This window comes from Porites lutea, chromosome 1 (genome assembly GCF_958299795.1).
Source record: "Porites lutea chromosome 1, jaPorLute2.1, whole genome shotgun sequence".
Classification (NCBI taxonomy): Eukaryota; Metazoa; Cnidaria; class Anthozoa; order Scleractinia; family Poritidae; genus Porites; species Porites lutea.
Genome location: NC_133201.1, coordinates 34,515,163 through 34,520,370, shown reverse-complemented (window position 1 = coordinate 34,520,370; position 5,208 = coordinate 34,515,163). Strand labels below are relative to the sequence as shown.

General features: G+C 34.6%; 1 protein-coding gene across 1 annotated transcript in view; it reads left to right on the top strand.

Annotated features, from left to right (window-relative positions):
• Positions 1-323: 323 nt before the first annotated feature.
• LOC140928509 (uncharacterized) overlaps positions 324-5,208 on the top strand; it is a 33,344-nt gene continuing 28,459 nt past the window's right edge. The window contains exon 1 of the mRNA XM_073378271.1: positions 324-381. The gene's annotated coding sequence lies outside the window, so the exon portion shown is untranslated. The remainder of the gene's footprint in view (positions 382-5,208) is intronic.

Sequence of the window (5,208 nt, the reverse complement as noted above, 5' to 3'; positions counted from 1 at the left end):
AACAAATTGTACAAGAGGATCTTTCTTTGCTTCATCACTGCATGTTGCTTCTAACATTCCGCGTACTTGTTGTTTAGGACAAAGATCTAACCTAAAAAACAAAAATCATCTAGGTTTGGCGCAATAACATTAGCAGTAAAAAAAAAAAAAGAAAAAAAAGAAAAAAACTTATATTATCTTTCGTTTAACTTACAGTGTAAAACGTTGTGACCTCATCGGATCGTCAATTTCGTTCCCATTAAAGAAGATTATCTGTACTTATTTATTCTGAAAGGCAGCGTCATCTGATTTAAATTTTTGGGCTTGACTGCAGGCGTTTCATAAAACAAGATTTAGTTTATTGTCTCCTGGAAGCAATGCTGTAATCGCCCTTTGTACAAGGTTAGTAACCTGGCATCAACACTTTTTTTTAGTTTAATTAAATATCTTCCCCAGGCAAGAAAGTCATGGATAAAGAACCTGAACGTGTCACAAAGTGTATAAAATTATTTCCTGCTTGTGCCAATGCAATGCGAAAACTTAACAGTGAAATAATTTCAATTTAATGGAATATTCAGTCTTTTTAAAAGAACATTTTTTTAAAGTTATCTGAACTCGGTAACATGCATAACTTTGTGAACAATTCTGTGCCTTTTGCATTGTCTGAGCTATGTTGTTTGATATTTGACCTTTCTAACAGCGGAACTTTTCATTACGCCCAGCTCTCAATTAGTAGATGCAAACTAGGACAATTTCAACTTACAGTAGTTTAAAAGGCAAAAGGTAGTTGTTTAAAATGGCTAGAGATCCTTATAATATATCTCAAATGCAACAGCAATTCTTATTTAAGAACTAACCAAGAGGTCAAAAACGCTTTCATTTTTATTGTTTTTGAGTCAAATTTCCAGGTTCTTTGCCACATTAAAAATATGCTGGAACTTATTAACGCATCGAAAATGAAAAACGTCTCTTTATTATTAACCTGAACTAGTGACAAAACCCTATCGAGGGGAAGAGAGAAATGAACTTTTCTCCGGTTTCCTGAAAGAAGCTAAAATGCTAGATATCGCATATCCTTGGTCTTTGTTTGGTGAGCAAAAGCTCTGACTTTAGATTTCCAAAATTTACAAATTTTCTTCTAGCTTTATCAATGAAACCATTTTAGCAGGTGGCTCTGAGTATTTGAGTATTTTTTTTCTTTTCAGTACCAGGTATTTTTCATAATATTGTAAGTTCACACTTTCATTGAACTCATTTGATTTTATAACAAAGAAAAACTTTCAAGAAAAGAAATTTTAAATAATTTTTATTCTTTTTTAAATTTATTTTTGTGCGATGTTTCTGCCTTTGTTATTTAACAAATTAATTATTGCAGCCTGATTAAAGCTTAAGTGACAGCTTAAATTGGTTATTTCTTTTATCCACAAAACCGAGGTAATGAATAAGGAAAAAGCTTCCTTTGTGTTCCAGTTTCCGAAACTATACGTCTATTAAAATATATTTTATATGTTTTTTGTATGTTTTAGCTTTGACAGCTATACATCGCTTTTAGTCACTTTTACACGGTTATTACTGTCATTATCAGCCAGGTCCGGTTGTTAAAACAGTGTGGGTGGAAAAAGTTATATCGTTATTACTGAATACAGGAACTTTGTTTAGAAATTTATAAATTAAGTTGGCTAACGTATTTTCTGTACAACATTTTTCACCTTTTCTGACAAACTCATTTTGTGAAGGATCCACCGCTTATCAATTGTAGTTGTGCCTTCAGTGACGCTGATTTAGTCAAATAACCTAGAGTCGGCAGAATGTTAGGGTTATTAAGCAACTCTGTAAAAATTAGAAATCCACCTGGATTAGTAGGGGTAAAAATTGTGAGAAGATTAGTAAAAAAGAAAACGGTTTGATAATTATTTCGGTTTTAAGTGTTTCTGAAAAGAAAACATCGTGTGTAATATATTAATCTTTGGTATTCCGGACCAGAGTCCGAAAAAGGTTTTTATATTCTTAAGCAATTTCATAATACGTTATTCTTCTTGGTTTTTCCGGGGCTAATTTTCGCCTCTGCATTTTGTGATAATGACTACAAATTAAAGATGATGCTTTGCTCTAGCTGATGTCGCACATTGTGTCACTGTCAGTATCAATGCAAATATGTCAAAAGTTTAAAAACGAAACAAATTGCACAAGAGGATCTTTCTTTGCTTCATTACTACGTAACGGTGTTTAGGAGAGAAAATATCTTGCTCTTAACATAGGCACTTAAGTTTCAGTAGCTGAACAAGCAACTAATGCATTTCGCATACTTCTTTAGGACAAAGATCTGATCTAAATAACAAAAAACATCTTATTTGTTACTTAGCTGTTAGGCAAGTAGCTGCACAAACTTAGGGCGCTTTCCATTTGTCAGAACTGGGTGGCCGGACCATTGCCCGACCAGTCGGTTTGATAATGAAATACGCTTTTTCCGAGAGTTTTTGCCGAATAACCATTTCCTTGGTGCATACTACTTAGGATTTGACTGATATGGCGGGAGAGATTTGAGTAAAATGGAAATTCTCATTGCGTTGGGAATAGTTTGGCCGGTCAGTTCTGACAAATGGAAAGCGCCCTTATATTAACTTTCAATTAACTTAAAATGTTGTAGCCTCACCAGTTGGACCATTTCGTTCACCATTAAAGAAAACAAACCGTTATTCGTGTTTTTTATTCTTGATGGCAGTCAGAGTCATCTGAGCTCATTTTTGGGTTTGCCTGCAGGTGTTAAATAAAACACGGTTGAAGCTAGACTTGGTTTATTGTCGTGAATGTTCCTCTTGCAAGCAATGCCGTAATCGCGCTTTTTACAAGGTTAGTAACCTGGTATAAAGAGTTTGGTTAGTTTAAATTCCTTCCTCAAGCAAAAAAGTCATGGATAAAGTACCTAAAAGTATCTCAAAGTGTACAGAAAAAGGAAAGTAGAATTATTTCCTCTTTGTTCCAATACGATAACATAACAGTGAAATAACTTCCATTTAATACAACATTGTTTTGTTTTGTTTGTTTGTTTGTTTTTTTTGGCGTCAAATTTTCCGGTTCTGCACTACGTTAAAAATTTGCTGAGCCTAATTCAAACGCATCAAAAATGAAACGGCTTTATATTAACCGAACTGGTGACAAAAAATATTTTTTACGTAATCAAGAATTTGAAGTATTGGCATTATTGTTAGCTGGTTTTAACGTCCAGATAAAGGAATACCGATCGTATTCAGTAGCATCTTATCACACAGAAAATGCGTTTGCCAGCTGCTGGATTCTATGTTGGTTCACCCTTTGGCAGGGAATCGCCCTTTTATCTCCAGCCCATGTTTTGAAAGAAATACGTTCATAACCTGTACTTATGAACCTCCCTTTATTAGGGACAGTTCTCTTGGTTCTATGCAAAGGTTTCAAACCTCATACAATTCCCATCTCCATAATACAGACAACTCTTTAATGAGGACACCTGTGTTCCTAAATGTTTGATTCGCGGTGCTAAACATGGTTGCTTTATTTACTTCTTATTCTTTTCCGTTCGGTTTAACTTTCTGACTCAAGCTTCATTCGAATTTATAGTGTGCTAACATGGTTAATATTTTAACTAACGGGCATCCATACTCACCGTATTGTGGTAATCATTGTAAATTTGCAACAATGAAATCATGTTTTGGCTGTTAAATTCTGTTTATTCTAGATATTTTTCAAGCAATTGCTAGGATGGTTGAAGTATTTTTGGTAAAAAATGTATAAAAGTCGGTTGGGTTTGCGAAAATAGTTTTCGTTACTCCGCGCACACCATGATAACGAAAAAAGGAATAAAAAATATACTGAAATTGAAAACATTTTTCCTTCTACTGTGTTTTAAATAGGTGTCAAGAATGAAAAGGGCCAGTATATAGATTTGGCCAAAGCTAAAATGTTTTTGGAGTTGTCCTCCTTGGACACAAAAAACAAACAAACACATTATTTACTAAAACGCGGCACCCAAAGACGTGTTTCCGTAAACTAACTGTTAATAGGAGCAAATCAGATGGCCTAAAAATGTCTAAATCTCGATAAAAGTCTAAATATTTCTGAATAACCAAGAAATCCAGTAATCCACTAGTCTAAGATATGAAGTATTCATTGCCGAGCTTTATCTTTAGAGTAAAGGGAGAAACTGATCGTATTTTGAAAATCTTAACCTTGCTGCGTATGCAAAGGATGTATCCCGAATCCCTGCATGTTTTCTCGACATTTAGCAGGGAATCGCGTTTTTTACTAGTTTTTGAAAAGAGTAAAGTCGAACTTCTCATTATGGACCTGATTTATTACGCACAGTTCTCTTGGTTGCAAAAATGCTAAACTTCACATTTTAGGTCCGTAGTACAGAAAGATATACAATGTCGACACCTGTCTTTGTCGCTTTTATTTAAATAAAGTTTAGGTTCAAGCTGAAGTCAGTACACAGGAGCACCGAACGACGTCACTTTCCAAAAACAACTTCAGAAACCTATTTTAGGCAATCTAAAGTGCTTTTAAATGCATTGAAGCGTTGCCATGACCTTTTTTTTTTTTAATCTTTTTGGTCTTTCCCTAGGCCATCCGAACCATTTGGAATTCATCAGGGTCGAACTTATTTGTATATTGGTTGACATATTCATACGTTTACGAAAACGTGAGATTTCCTGGTACCTCTTTCCATCACTATTTTCGAGAAAGAAAAATGTGCGGGTCCTTGCTTTCACAAGTAATAGCCAAATCAGTGAAGTGAAAGGTGAAAAACTAGCTCAAAAAAACTAAATGTTTTTTCTTTTCTGACGGGAAAGACCATTCTAGAACGTACAAAAGAGACCTAACTTTAAATAAAGATGCAGAATTTAACCAAAATATGTTTTCCACTAAACTCGGTGCAAGGTCTGTTTACAAATTTATCATGATTATTAAACTGCCTATACGGTGACTAGGATGTGCTGCACACCAGCTACAGTGCACTCTCACAAAGCTTGGACACACGATCAACCTGAACTTGTTTGTTGTATGTAAGCACCAGGCGCTACCCTCGCGTGGGGACTGGAACTAGATAGATAGATAGATAGATAGATAGATAGATAGATAGATAGATAGATAGATAGATAGATAGATAGATAGATAGATAGCTTTATTAAGAAGTAAAATCATTGCAGCCCCAGGACCGGCTAAAATATGACTTACTTTACAATGGAACTAAAA